At 45.5% G+C, this 14512-nt stretch overlaps 1 long non-coding RNA gene across 2 annotated transcripts in view; it reads left to right on the top strand.

Annotated features, from left to right (window-relative positions):
- Nucleotides 1–348: 348 nt before the first annotated feature.
- LOC142085892 (uncharacterized) overlaps nt 349–14512 on the top strand; it is a 48438-nt gene continuing 34274 nt past the window's right edge. Inside the window, exons 1-3 of one of the 2 annotated variants that reach the window (XR_012674859.1) lie at nt 349–875; nt 990–1053; nt 2098–2305. This is a non-coding gene — a long non-coding RNA (uncharacterized LOC142085892). Of the gene's footprint in view, nt 876–989; nt 1054–2097; nt 2306–14512 lie in introns of those variants that run through there. The other variant, XR_012674858.1, reaches the window with a different exon arrangement.

Raw genomic sequence — 14512 nt, 5'->3', positions numbered from 1 at the left:
CATTCCTGTTAGTTATGTTCTGCTCGGTCATCTCTGTAATTCCATAGTGCTGTGAAGTTTGCTTGCAATTACTCTAATGAAGAACAGGGGCAGAATTAACTCAGACAAGAATGTCCCAGTCAAACACCCACATGCAAAACTGAGGGGTTTAGGTGATAATAGAAAGAAAAGGGTTGGCCAGCTAGCTGTATAACTTTTCAAGCAAACATTTTGAAGATAGCACACATTGGTTTCATTTATAATAAGCTGAAAACAGACCTGTTAGGTCTAAGATACCTCTGAGGTGAGGTGTTTGCTTGGTCCACAGGAGACAGATTCTGAGGTATAATGCACACCAATGATCATCTTGGTTTTTTCTGTCAACATTAATCTTGGTTTTTCAAGGTTGCTTGATATTGCTTGGGTGGGGGTCGTCTGACTTAAGTGAAGTTTTTCCTGCTGTTCGTTTCCACTGACACTGGAAATCAAAGGAGTTCAGTGATCCTTGGCATGAAGTATTTGAGTCAGTCCCAGTTTTTGTGTTTTTTTCTTGTTTGATTGTTTGTTTTTACAAGGTCATTTTCCAGTACAAGATAAATACCTCATAAAGAAAAGTATTTTTACATCTTCGATTTCTTCCTTATTTTCTTATAGCGGATTGTCTTGGACAATTTAGAGACATCAGGGAACAAATGAAAATCCATTACCTGCTTGTAAGGAGTTTGTTACAAGTGTTTCAATTCCTCCTGCTTGGTAGTTCTAGATCGTAAGACCAGAATGGGTCACTGTGATCATCTGCACCAAACTTGTAACTTCTGGCTAGGCTGAGAGAGACCTGCAATAAAGAAACATTGAGGGCTGATTCAACAATCCTCTGTGATGGATCTTGTCACCAGGTAAGTTTGCTAAGCTTATTAGTCATTGATAAACATTACCACCCTACTTTGACTAAGTTTGTGCTGTAGCTTCCAGCACTGAGATCTTATTCTGCCTTTTATCTGCTGAATTAGGAGCTGTCTCGAATTGGACGTGTTTCCCCGGAGTGTTAATTATGACTGAATGTTGAACTTAGAGGTTAGTAATTCTGTTCCCTCCTTGCCTAAGCAAAGGTATTAAAGCTGGGTTTCTAAGCAGAGTCTCGCAGCTTCAGCCAGAATACTTTGTGCTGTTGCTTTTCAATGATCAGATTGTTCTGTGGCCGCAGAGATGGTACCCTGCTTTGCTGATGGAAACTAAGAGTGGCTGAATGAGCCAGACATGCAAATGCAGCCCAGCAATCCTGGCTGCTGCCCTTCCACTACCTGACCCCAGGCCCAAGATCCTGGTCTGGAACTGGATCATGGTTTTACGTCTGTTGTGGCCATATCCGGCCGGTTGCCATCCCCTGTGGGATAGACTTTGCAGTGAATATTCCCAAAGGCTGATGGGGTCTTTGGTGCAGTCAAAAAAATCCTTGCTTAGAGCTAATGATTCACTAGAGTCCCACCCTGGTCATCTGAAGGTGACTGGCAGGTGCACCCCTTTCATCTTTGACTTTTTCAACCCAACTTGCAGGGCCTGGCAGAACTTTAGATCACTTTGCTGTTCATTTGGCATTAGCATACTTGAAGTAAGAAAGTTTATGCCTGGGAACAGTTGGTCGAGGTCTGAAAGTAGAAAATATTAAATCCAGGCATGGAGAGCTTTTAAAAGAGCAGGAATTTCATGGAAATAAAAACAGTCTAGTCCATTAAGTTCCTCTTGTGGACTTTTATGAGGACAATTATTAATACTGTTGAAAATTATACTCGTGAAACATGTGTTAATGGGAGCTGTGCTGGCTGCTGCCAGAAAAACTGCAACCTTTACAGCTCATTTGGAGACAGAAATATTTGACAAAGTAGCCTACAGGGTGCAAAGGTTCGCGTGGTGCAGGCTTAGACTAACTTAACATATGCCCTCTGTAGCCCTGGTATTGTCCAAAACCTAATGCCCATAATAAAAGAGAGAAAAATTGGACCCCAAGTGGCAAGGATTGTAAGCCTTTGGAATTCTCCTAATCAGAGATATTCAGCTATTTTTAGTTTATAATGTTTAGCCAAATAGCAACAATGATTTTTCTTCTTTTTTCCAACTCAGCTGCACGGTATGTTGGAGGGGGTCTTGATGGCCTGTGACCTTGCCTTTATCTGTCGGTCTGTCACCACTGGTCTTCAAAGTGCAGCTTAAAGGATCTGAGGCTTCTGTGTGGCCTTGATGTGATCTGCTTTCCTGGTAAAGTTTTTCATTAACGGGTGGTTTTTTAAGCTGGCTGGAGCTTGCTTTGCTTGCTCTGTGGGATGCTGCTAGCTCTGGGGCTCTCCTGACCCCCGCAACCAGGTTTAATAACCCTGCATGGCCTGTATTTGCAAGTTTTGTGTGTGTGGATGCTGTTTCTACATGGTGGATGCTGCTTCTTCATGGTGGATGCTGCTTCCTGCCCCATTCAACAGGCTCTTTCTTTTCTCCTCCTGCCTCCGAAATCTCCATCAAAGGCTCTCAAAAGAGGAAATATTTTTTGAAGTACAGTTGGTTACTGTACTGAGCAACAAGCCCATCCATCTGCACAGTGCTTACCCGCCTGCCAATAGTACTGCCCTTCCCTCCAGCCTGGATTCCTATTGCTGCTGTGTCAGCCATACATTTCTTTTCCTCTGAATCTTAAGAGAGAGAACATACCTAACAAAAGAGCAGTCATGCTGCATCAGACCACTGGTCTGGGTAGCCCAGTATCCTGTCTCCAACATTTGCCAGCAGCACATGCCTAGGGTAGAGTAAAAAACAGGACAACTGTGGATGATACTCTGGTGTGGTCTGCCAGCAACTCGTGGTTCAGGAGCTTTTTGAGCCAGAGCTGTTGTCTAAGTATTCAATATATCTTAATGGAGTTTTCTTCTATGTCCGGAGGCTTTTTTCCAGCAGAATTTTAACCTCTCTCCTGTCCTTTATATTTAACAAAGGACAAAAATCCATTCTGGGGACATGTGGTTCACTTCCATGATCCCTGCATTTGAGTGGCTTTTTGTGGACACCTGGAAGCAATTGTTGGTGAGGCTAAAAGACCTGTCTCTGTCACCAAAGGAAAGCTGTTTGTTTATACATCCATGTCTAGAGCAAAGGAGTTAGGTGCCCCTGTGCAAAATGACCGGAAGGGTTGAGTGTGAAAAAAAACCTGTCATAGCTGTGGCTGGGTCTGGGAGACACTGACCTTTCACTGATGTGGCAGATGGGACTGGCCAGTTCCTCTCAGTTAGAGGATTACCACACCAATCCTACAGTATGTTCTTGCAGAGACTTTCTCTGCTTTTGCAGCAGCACAAAGATAGACAGCCAGTCCTGTGTATTTTGTCCATCAATAAACATGTGGGATTGATCGACTGGTGTCGCTGCTCAGCAGGTTCCCCAGGAAATAGGCTTCAGTTTCTTTGCTTAGACTGCATTTGGTCTCAGCCAGGGCTCATGGAGCACTTCTGGAGAAGTCCAGACTGGTTACTGTGCATCGGTGTGGGGAGATGCAGCCCCTACCTGTGAAAGAGTATGCTGGGGCCCCCTTTATTGCAGACCTGACCATCGACACACAGCAGCTCTTTTCCCCCAAATCCAGCAGAGGGGTCTGACAAACACTAACTCTAAATCCAAGGGATGGGAAGAAGAACACCTCTAAAATGTTTGGTTTGCTAAGGGGCAGGCCAGAGCAATTATCAGCATGCAACAAGATGCCTGCTATGTTCATTGGAGTGTGTTTCTTTACTACGTGTCAATACAAACCTAGAGCCATTTTTCAGAGTTTGCCAATGGCTGTAATTGAAAAGGCATGAATTGCCCTCGAGAGATTCCCTACTGCTCTGCATTATTATCTGCTGGATGGCAGCTCTATAGGCCATGTATCATTTTTTTCAAATAACCAGTTAATTACTAAATAAAACAACCCAGCTTTCAAGCTGATTAGCCTAGATTAATGACCAGCAGCATGTTTCACTCTCCTCAACTATTTATCATGGAAAAGAACTATGTCTTTAATGATTTAGGTACCTGGTCTATTGAGGCTTGCTCCAATCTGTACAGCCTCCAATTTGATTTAATTGCTCTTCTTAGTTTGTGACCTGGAAAAAACCAAGTGACAGCTCCCATTAGTGAAGCCCAGCTTGCAACTCGCTTGCAGTGTTACAAAGGCTCACTGGGTGTCTTTCTCTGCTGACTTCATTAAGAAGATATATAGAGGTCAAGTGTCACTTTGGCACAGAACAAGTACCACGCCGTTTATCAGCTGAAACAGGTTGAATCAACCTGTGTATTTTATTTAAGTTTATATTCATTCTTTTTTCCTTTTACAGTTTTTAAAAGATATTTTTAGAAGCTTCTTGTTTTGTTTAAGCTAAGATTGAATTTACAAACTGGTCTTAAAGGCATTAATTGCAGTTCGTTTATTATTACTTTGGCATGAAAACTTTGGCGTTGCACTCCTCTACAGTTATTCAATAAAAGATCTTTTGTTATAAGGGCCTATTCAGGGCCCTTGAGTTTGCTTCCTAATTAATATTAGACTTCCTTGCAGTTGTGCTCTGGAGTACAAATGCTCACTTCCCAAGGATGTTGCTGCAAAGGCACATTGAATGTGCCTTTAAGTGCATCCTGAATTACTGACTTATTATTGGGCAAATCCCCGAAGTCTTCACTTAGCCAAAACTCCCACTTAAGACAATGGGCCTATGGGAGTTGTCTCATCATTAACTGAGCTCCAGCAGTTGTCTGGCACTCAGTGAACTAAGTCATGGTCACTGCCCCTGAGAGTTTACCATCTACATTAGAGACAAAAACTAAACAAGGCTGAGAAGATAATGAGGCAGCATGAGCTGGAGCTGGGCTCCTGGACCCGGCATTGCACTTCGTTCTCAAGGTGTTTACAAAGGGACAGGGGGACCACTGCTAACAGCACTGGTCACTGTAGTGATGTTAAAGGCTGATTTTGGCGTGAGCTGTTGCTAACAGGCTCTTTCATTGTGCTTTGCAGCAGAGAGGCCAAAACAGATTAAGTCCCTGCTATGTCCTCTCCTTCTAGGGAGGTTTGTGGCCCTCCTGGACGGGGAGCTGCTGGCTGCTGAAGGGGATTGCTTTGCACTGTCTTGTTCTGGGATTTTTCCCTCTGAGGGGAAGGTACTGTCAGGCTGACACTCTTGAAGGTTTTAAATCCCTGAGTTTAAATTGCCTGGTGGCAAGGTCAGGACAAGCCCATCGCAGACACTTGGGTAAATGTTTGTGTGGTACCAGACAGTCCCTAGCTGCAGCTCCCTGATACTGGCTGTGCAAGTCACCAGAGAGGTTACCTGGGGAAAGCTATAGCCACCATGTCAGCGGCAGGAGCACATCCTGCCCATATCAAGGCTGACTCCATGGTGCTGGTCAGCCATGGGGGCCAGGAGGAGAAGCCAAGGGGCACTGGTGGGCTGGTGAGGAGGAGAAGGGTTTGGAGAAAGCAGGAGCTGTGGTTTGTGCCAAGGAAAGGCAAGGTGGAGAAGTGCTAAGTGTAAATTGTTACCTTGCGGGGGGTGGGGGGGAGTGGTAAGCAGGCTCACAAGGCAGCCACATAGCCCAACTCTACTTTTTTTTTTTTGCTATCAAAAGCATAGCAGGCCTAGGAGGGGATGGCAGTGACGGCCTGACATACATTCATAGGGAGCTCAGACAAACCCATAATTTTTGTTTCTTCCTTGCCACAGGCAACTGTTATCGGTAATCCTTTTTGCAAGAAAGCAGGATCTTGGGGAAAGGTGGGTGGGATTGATTGGTACTAGTGTGAGCATCATGATCAATGTCCTGGGACCTGTGTCAATGTGCCATAAAGATTCCTGCCAAGCCTGCTAGAAAGCTCTAAAGGTTCCCAGCCCCTTTGATCTATCCTCTGTATAAGCCTTATTACTGCTGTGTCCCCTCAGTGCTGTCCTACATCAATGTGGCTGAATGACCCTAAGTATAGAATTTAACATAATTGAGCAATTGAGGGTTGCTGGTTTATTTGCCAAGCATGTACGTGAAACGTGGGCAAAATGTGATCAAGTTTCCAAGTTTTTCACCAATCTTAATTCCTGCAGATAGAAACCCATATGTCCCTATGGTGTGACCCAGTGCAGAAAAGCATAGGTCTGTTCCTGCAGACAGTCCTTGCCCTCAGAATATTGGTGCAGGAATGGTTTTCTCAAGCCGTCCTCATTCCCCAGGGCTACGCAGCAGGACAGGGGACCTGGACGAGAGATGCTGGTGGCAGTCACAGAGCACGACTGCTCATGGCTGTTTCTGATGCGGGTCTGTCTTAATCACCTTGCAACGGTCATGAAGCTTCATCCCCCTGACCCCTTCCTTTGCCTGATCCCTCCTGCTGCTATGAGCTATTTGATCGGTGTATGAAGCCAGCTGTGAGTGAATGTGGGCAGGTGTAAACCCTTTCCTAATCCCCTGGCCATGCACCTGGGTTCCTATGGTACACTTTGAACATGTGCCTTAGATCTTCATTTTGGGAGGTAAGAGCTGCTTCTCATCTGTGCAAGCTGGTGTCTTATGCAGGCTTTTTGGGTTTTCCTAAAGCAGCCTAAAATCTCTTAATCCTCCCTTTCTGCCTCATATTTCCTGCTGGTTGCACTCCTGAGCCCTGGTGCCCACTGATGGCTCATTTTTGTCACAAGAGAAGGTGGTGTTTGCTTTCAGAGTGAACATAGCTGCCGCCAGCTGACAGAAGAGATGTGTGACAGAGCCAGTGTTGGTCACAGCTGCTGGTGTCTGCACCACTTGGGTGAGGACTTACACAAGGGATGCATGAGGGCAACGCGTCAGCCAGAGTCACCTTTGTTGCCTGCAAGCAGCTATCGGTGCTGAGCGGTACAGACCTCTCAAAGGAGAAAGAGGAGAAGGGGAGGTCTCTCCCATTTCAAACCCTCTCATGTTACTAATGGGGACAGGTCACAGCCATGGGAATAAGGCACGAGGCATTGATTCATTGAGCTTTTTCTTGTAATGCTGTAGATCTTCATTAATGTTCCCAGTTGTGCTTTCTGCTGTTCCCAGTGGGGCCACTTAATGACATAAAGAGCTTAATAAGGAGAAGCTGTGGTCACAGCTGAGGGGAAGGGTCTGGCTTACTGCTGCCAAGGGTTGTGCTGTTTATCACATGCAGCATCAACCTCTGAATATTTCTGACCATTGGGACTGAGAGAATCACTTTGCAAAGGAGGTTATCCAGTAAATCTGGCAGGGCAGAAACAAAGACCAAGAAGGAAGCATGTCTTAGGACCATGCTGGTCTCCAAAAGCTTTTGGCAGGTATCTGGAGGGGGCTGTTTGCTGTTATGAACTGTGATTGTGCATTGGCCATGGATATGAGGTCTGATAAGCCATGCGGTGGAGTTTTCTACTGGAGTGTTTTTCTACCTGTTCCACTCTCTCTCCTGGGGGGATCCCAGAGCTCCAGGCAAGGGAGCTTGCTGATGCTGGGCCCAGTGCTATGGAGCTGGGGGAGCCCAGAGCCCTGGGAAGGGTGGAGGAGCAAGCAGAGGGAGGAATCTGGTGTATCTGTGAGAGTAAGGAGCCGTAGAGAAGAGAAGGAACCTCTGCATGCTGTCCCTAGTGAAACCATCAGGTGCAAATATATTACAATTTATCTTTTCTACTCGTTGAAGCCATCCTGCAGTACATATTATTTGCAAGCATACTTGAAATATAACTGTACAAATGTATCTTAGAAGTAGACTTCCCCTTGCTTATCTGAACTGACTTAGCTCCTGCCTTCCCAGGACTTAAATGCATTTGCTAAGCATTAACCTTTCCAGCAGTATTTCAGCTGGACAAGTTTACTTTCCAGCTGGAGCTTGGACAGGCAGATTAGCCCCAAGTAGGTTATGATAGTTCTGGATCTGGAAGTCTTTACTTCATTCTGTGAAGCCACAGCTCAGATGCGCACTTCAGGGTCTTTCCTCCAGATGTCCACCCAAACACCCCTCTAGCAGTTTGTTGAACTTTTCCAATCGTTCAGGATACCTTCACTAGGATATTAGTGTGCAGGTGGACAAATCTGCAGCCAGGGTAGCAGTGGGGTGCTGAGCACTCCGTCATATTAAACATAGCCACAAGCCCACTTTTCATCTTAGTGTGAATTAATGCTCAGCATTTAGTGCAGAGCAGGTGTTAATGGAAGGTCATCTAAGGCTTCTCTGCAGCATAATTATGGGGCTATTTCAAGCTTTCTCCTTTGGTTTTAATGCAGATCAATGTCGTAAATTGTCAAGAATCATGAAGTGAAAGTGTCTGCGAGGCTGCTGGACCACCTGCCTTCCAGAACTGCTTCTTGCATACTAAATTTAGAAATTCATCACCTGAGACCCAAACTTCCAAGTGTTTGGAATGCTTTCCAACACTGAAAGCATTACCAGAGGCTAAAGGTTGGATCATACCACTAGCATAAAAAGCATGCAGATGGAGTTGCTGCTGGCTCTGCAATGATAAACCCTGCGTGGAGGCTGTGTGGGCTGATTTCCCCGAATTACACTGTTTCTCATGCTTGTTCCCATTTGTCACCCAGTCACTGCGCTCAGGCTCACATCTCTGTATGCACAAACTGGGGCATTGTGCTCATCTAGTTTGGGGCATACTTAAATTCTCATTCATTTCTACCCCACATAGAGCAGATCTGCCCCCTTAATTTAAAGAGTTAAAGGATCTTTGGCTAGATTGGCTTTAACACCCTCTGCAGTATCAAACTCTCATTTCAATTCCACTTTCCTCCTGCAGTTCATGCTCTCTAACAGCTTTCTTTGCTCTTCTTGCCTTTCTTTTCCCACAATTTAAAGGCACTTCATTTAATTTCAAGAACTTTTTTGGAGGGGAAAAAGGTGATTATTGATTCAATGAAAACTGGAACTCTTACCTATGCTTTTCATCCTAGTTTTCAGGTGCAGCATCCAGATAACTTTTGTGCCCTGGGATTTGCTGTGAGTCTAATAGCAGCAGCAAAGCTGTCCCCGCAGCAGCGGGCCGGTGATTTACTTTGTTGATGGGCGTGCATGTTGCAGCGCTGCACGCTGCAGCTCTGCTACATCCCTTCTGCGCCGGGCATCCTCCGATCACCCTCAGGTTGCCCCTCTCTTGTTGCTTAAATGTTTCTATCGCAAGGAACAAAAGTAAGTCGAAGGGGAATTGTTTTTAAAATCAGGACTAACCTTTAGACTTGGTGGGGCTCCTAAAACATGGATTCTCTTTGCTGGGGCAACCGTAATTTTTCCGGGGTGGTGTTGCTATAGAGATGGTGTCCGATCTCTCTGTTAATATTGCCCTTTTGGAAGGGCCCTGAATAGGCGCTGAGGTAGGTAAATGTATGCTGTGACACCGAGCGGGTGATTTTATTCTGACAAATTCCTGCAACATTTGTTTCCAGGCTTGTCTGAGGGCTGGGACGCAGTGTTGGGCTTTTTGTCCCACGTGCTGCCCTCGCGGGGATGGAGTTAATGGAAGCCTTGTTCGGAGCCGCTGGGGCAGAAATTTTTTTACTGAGGGAGACAAAAGCCGAACAGGCCACCTCAGAGGTTGCTTTGGGAAGGCCGTCTCGTGTGGGCTCTCAAAGGAAACGGGAGATAACTCTCAGCCCAGGAGACTCATCGAGCGTCTTCAAGCACCCTGCTCTCCGCCCCGCCGCCTTGGGCTTGCACATCTGCCTCCTGCAGCATCTTTTCTAGGGTAGCAGGGAGAGGGTTTCTCCAGAAGACATTAATTAGAGTTGGTTTTTCACAGCCTGGCAAGAGAATAATTGCCAGTGTTGTGAGACATGGCCCCGAGATACTGTCGGAGTGGGCTGGCTGTGATGGGGCTAGTGGCAGAAAGCAGCAACAGGAAAGGGCACAACATGCCCGTACCCAACCGTGGGGCTGTGCGGACTGGTCCTAGCGTAGCAGGGTTGTCTGGGTCCCCATCTCTGCTCAGTTGTGATTGTACCAGCAAGTACAATTGGGAGTTGAGCAGGGACTGAAAAAGCAGCATCTAGGCTGCCAGCACCAAAGCTGCATGTCAGCAGCTCTCTGGGTTTTTTTGAGGATCTGGATATGTGCGTGTTTTCTGGGTACTCGTGTGTTCTCAGAAGGGCTGCAGCTCCTGGAGTCACTTGGTTATGACAGACCATCAGCTGCATTTTGTGGAAATATATTCATGGGGCCCAAGAAACATTGCATACCATGAAGGCTCTGAGGTGCCCACGCTTCAGTACCCTGGGATCACATCACGCAGAGGCAGGATCCCCACTGAGCTCCTTCTAACCAGACCATCCTTGAGGCCCAGCTTCTGCATCTTGTCACCCTTGGGGCTAGGAGCACAGTAACAGCAAGGTGTATTAGAGCAGCTGAATAATCCTCGAGGGTAGAGGCAGGTCGTTCTGGTGCAGAAGACCTCCAAGACAGGACTGGATAAAGCACTTAAACCCGAAGTCAGGCTGGTAGTGCTCCATGTCTGCTGCTCTGCTCTCTGGGGACAGCAACATTTCAGCAAAAGGGAAATGCATTCAGCATAAATTTGTCAAAGAGCACAGGATTTTTAGAACTGAGCAATGCTTTATCACTATAAAATATGGCCTTTCAATTCTACCAATTTATAAGAGAGGAAATAATTTCTAATGAATAAATTATTGGATTTAGTCTGTTTCTACTCTGTAAGTGTCCTAGTTTTTCAGATGTACTTTATAAGTTTGGGGGGTTATTTGCTAGCCTGCCTGGGAGGGACAGTGTTTTGTGGTGAGTGGAATGTGAAATAACTTTTTTCTAAGTTTTCCTATTTAGCAATACAGTCAGTCATATCACTATTCTTCTGGCTGGGACTGAGTGTCTCTTGTAGTACAAATAACCAGATCAATCCAATTGGATGTTGGCATTTTTAATGCAACATATTTGGGTATTACATCAGTTGTGGTATTGATGCAGAGATTATTAATCAAAGGCAGCCCATGGGCTCTGATCAATAGAATGCTCCAGGCTGCTGGGTTTTCTCTTTTTTTATTTTTTTTTTTCCCTGAGAGTATCTCTTTTTTCCCTCCCTCCTTAAGCTTTTCTCCCATGCAAAGCTGCCATTTCAGTGATGCTTTTTTACAGAGAGAGGTACCAGAGAGATCAGCACATAACTAGTTGTATTCACACAGGAGATCAGGGGTAGCTCCGTAGGACAGTTAGGATGCTCAAATGTTGGCTGTAGTGTGTGAAATGCTTTGAGGCACGTCAGGAAGAACAATGCTATGGACGTGTAAAATATGGCTCTCATTAGGATTGTGTGGGGCAAGCAAGACCCTTCCTATTATTGATATAAATCTAGTAGGAGCAAACTGGAAAACAGAAGAGGGGAATGTCTCTGCTTATATATTTGCAGTGGCTGCTGATACAGCGTGGGGAACAAAGCCACCTCAAGTGTCAGCTAATCTCTCCCTTGGACTATGCGTTTTGTCACCTGGACGGCAGTTTGGCAAACACTTGTGCCTGCGACGCGGCATGTATTCACATGACTTGTACCATTGAGCTCAGGGAGGCTTCTCACGTGCAGAGGCTTTTGCAGAATGGAGACCCTAATCCAAGGAATTTTGTCAGGGTTACTAAGGACTTTTCCCGAGCCCCGTGTTACGTGCCTACCTTAGTGGGCAAGCGGGGCTTCACCTACCTTGAGCCCTGCTGAGAGTCGAGAGGGCTGTTGGTTTACTTGCTCCTTTGTTTTAATGAAAGGGTTCATTCTCTCTAAATACACGTGCGTAACTTCCGTTTGCTCTCCTGGGACTGGTGGCCCACAGAGGACCGCAGGGCCTTGTTTCTGCTCGCACTATGTATGATTCCTTTGTAATGCAAACCTAGCAGAAGCGGAGTTACAACTCCAAACCCGGATCATTTACAACCATATAGCTAAGCAAGAAACTACTCTCAATAGCACATAGCAACATTTTCAGCCCCTGTAAATAATCCTCAAAGCCATACAGCACTCTTACGAAGTAAGCCTGGCTGGATGACTTGGGGATACTGTGCTTTAGGGATGACACTCACCATTCTACAGCCTGGAAGGTTTTTTTTTAAAAAAAAAAAAAAAAAAGCCTTCTAATATAATACTGCAATGTAAGAGAAATCAGAACTGAAAAGCAGCTGTCAGGCTTTAATTTCCTGGCTAATGAATGACCATGAATCCATTCTTTAATGATTCTTCACCCTAGAAACAAAATGTATTAGCACTCTCAGATTTTGCACAGTAGTGCTAAATGGGGCATGTAATGTACTAATTTAGTGCCTCCTTAGCATAATCACAACCTACATGCACAGCTACATTTCCTTGGCAGGCAGCTTTCACAAGACCTGCAAAGAACTTACGTAGGACATTTCACCCTATTATTCATTTCACTGATGCCGGGGAATCGATATATGTGATTTTTTTCCCTGTCCTGTCCTTCTCCACAAAAAAGCATAAAATCATCCATTGATCTCCATGAGGTGATTAAAATGCCAAGAATTCTGTGCTTTTCTCTACCTGCAATGGGGAGATATCTGGTTTTACCATGTGTTTAACCTGTGAATCTAAAAGCCCACAAAAACATTGAGTTTGGGTATAAATCCTACTTTCCAGGAGAAATACAGAGTCAAACAGAATAAACTGCACTGGCCAAAGGCTATATTTAGCATATTACTTTGAAAGAAGCACACAATAAATATTCCTGGTAGAATGAAATTTTATTTTGAAAAATACAGTTTTCAAGATCATCATCCTAAAAATATATGTTTAGCAATGGCTTGGCCTGACTGTCCCATTCAGAAGGAAAGCAGCCTGAGAGGCGAAAGCATTCTGCTTGATGACTACCAGCTTCCTTTTTTTGGCTTCCCATGGGTCCCTCTTTGGCTTTTGGGCCACGGCAAAGCACAGCACAGTTATCTTGTGACATCTGTAAGCCAAGAACATTTCACTTAAGCATCCATTGAAGTACCTGTGGTATGCTTCGTTCAACAGCTTTTTCCAATTTTTTTGTCATATTTTTATTTTCTATTATTTCTAATTTTAATCTTTACTCATAGAATCACGGGATGGTTGAGGTCAGAGGTACTTATGGAGATTGTCTATTCCAACCCTCTGCTCAAAGCATGATCAGCTAGGGCAGGTTGCCCAGTGTTGTGTCCAGTTGGCTTTTGAATATCTCCGAGGATGGAGACTCCACAGCCTCTCTGGGCAACCTATTCCAGTGTCTGGCCACCCTCACGGTAAAAATGTATTTTCTTATGTTTAAGTGGAACCTGTGTTTCAATTTGTGCAATTGCGTCTTGTCCTTTCACTGGGCATCGCTGAGAAGAGCCTGGCTCCGCCTTCTTTACACCCTCACAGCAGATATTTATATACATTGATAAGATCCCTCTGAGCCTTCTCTTTTCCAGGCTGAACAGTCCCAGCTCCTTCAGACCCTGAAAGTTCAAACGAACCACTGAGAGCAACCTTGACCATGAAAGAGCAACTTTGGGTCCTCCTTTGCACTGTTCTAGCCAGCGGTTTGCTCTCCTCCGTCATCCTCTGTAAATTATTGCAATGGATGAGCCCTTTGAAGGGGACATTTCCAATGCACTTTCGGGCGATGTGGATCCAGATGGAGCCACAAACATCATGAAGATGTTACTGTAACACCACAACAGGATCCTTGTAGCAGTTTGCCTGGTCCTACCTGGTTTATGCAGATGCATGGGAGTGTCCACAAGGATTTTGTTATAAAATCAGGCCCCCCATTTCCACAATGCAATTAAGCTACTTGTTATTTATTATACTAGCATTTACTAATGATATTGGGTCTAAATGATATTGGGGCCACTGCAAGGAGTTCTGCATATCTGTGTGGTCTATAGCGGGCAGAGCACTGCACGTGCTGTGGTCCTACACGGGGTTTGTCATGAAATCGATCCTTCCTAAACCTCGTTATCCCTCTGCGTGTGTGCAGCTATGTCTGTCCCTGCCCGCAGGGGATAGGTACAGACTGATAGAGGCATCTGGGGGAGACAACACACAAGCAAACATACCTCGCACTGGAAACAGACTGTCTTTGTGGTTACAGGAGAAGGTGTGAAGCTCCACACCTCTTTCCACTCCTTGAGCGTCTCGGCACTGCTGGAGGTGTTCAAGCCAATTAGCGTGGCCAATCCCTTTCTAAATGTTTTTATTTCCATGTGAGAGAAAAACCTGGAGCCATGCCAGGCTCTTTCCAGAAATTCAGGAAAAGGAAATGGGATTGTTAAATAAAATAGGCTGTGCTGATCCAGGAGTTCCTAAGGCAGGTTGTGCAGGCTGACAGCGCTTGCCTCCGCTGCGAGCAGTGCCGCCCACGCAGAGGGGCTCTATCTGCAGGGAGCAGCTTGCAGGGCTGGGGTCCAGTCTAGCAGCTGGCATGACAAGCGTAAGGTCTGCTCTTGGTTGTTCTGGTGAGAACCCAGAGAACGGGCCAGATCACTGTATTACCTTGCATTTTTGCTGTGTGACTGAATGCTTGAGCAATG

This window comes from Calonectris borealis, chromosome 9 (assembly GCF_964195595.1).
Source record: "Calonectris borealis chromosome 9, bCalBor7.hap1.2, whole genome shotgun sequence".
NCBI lineage: Eukaryota > Metazoa > Chordata > Aves > Procellariiformes > Procellariidae > Calonectris > Calonectris borealis.
This window is presented reverse-complemented; position numbering and strand designations above follow the sequence as displayed.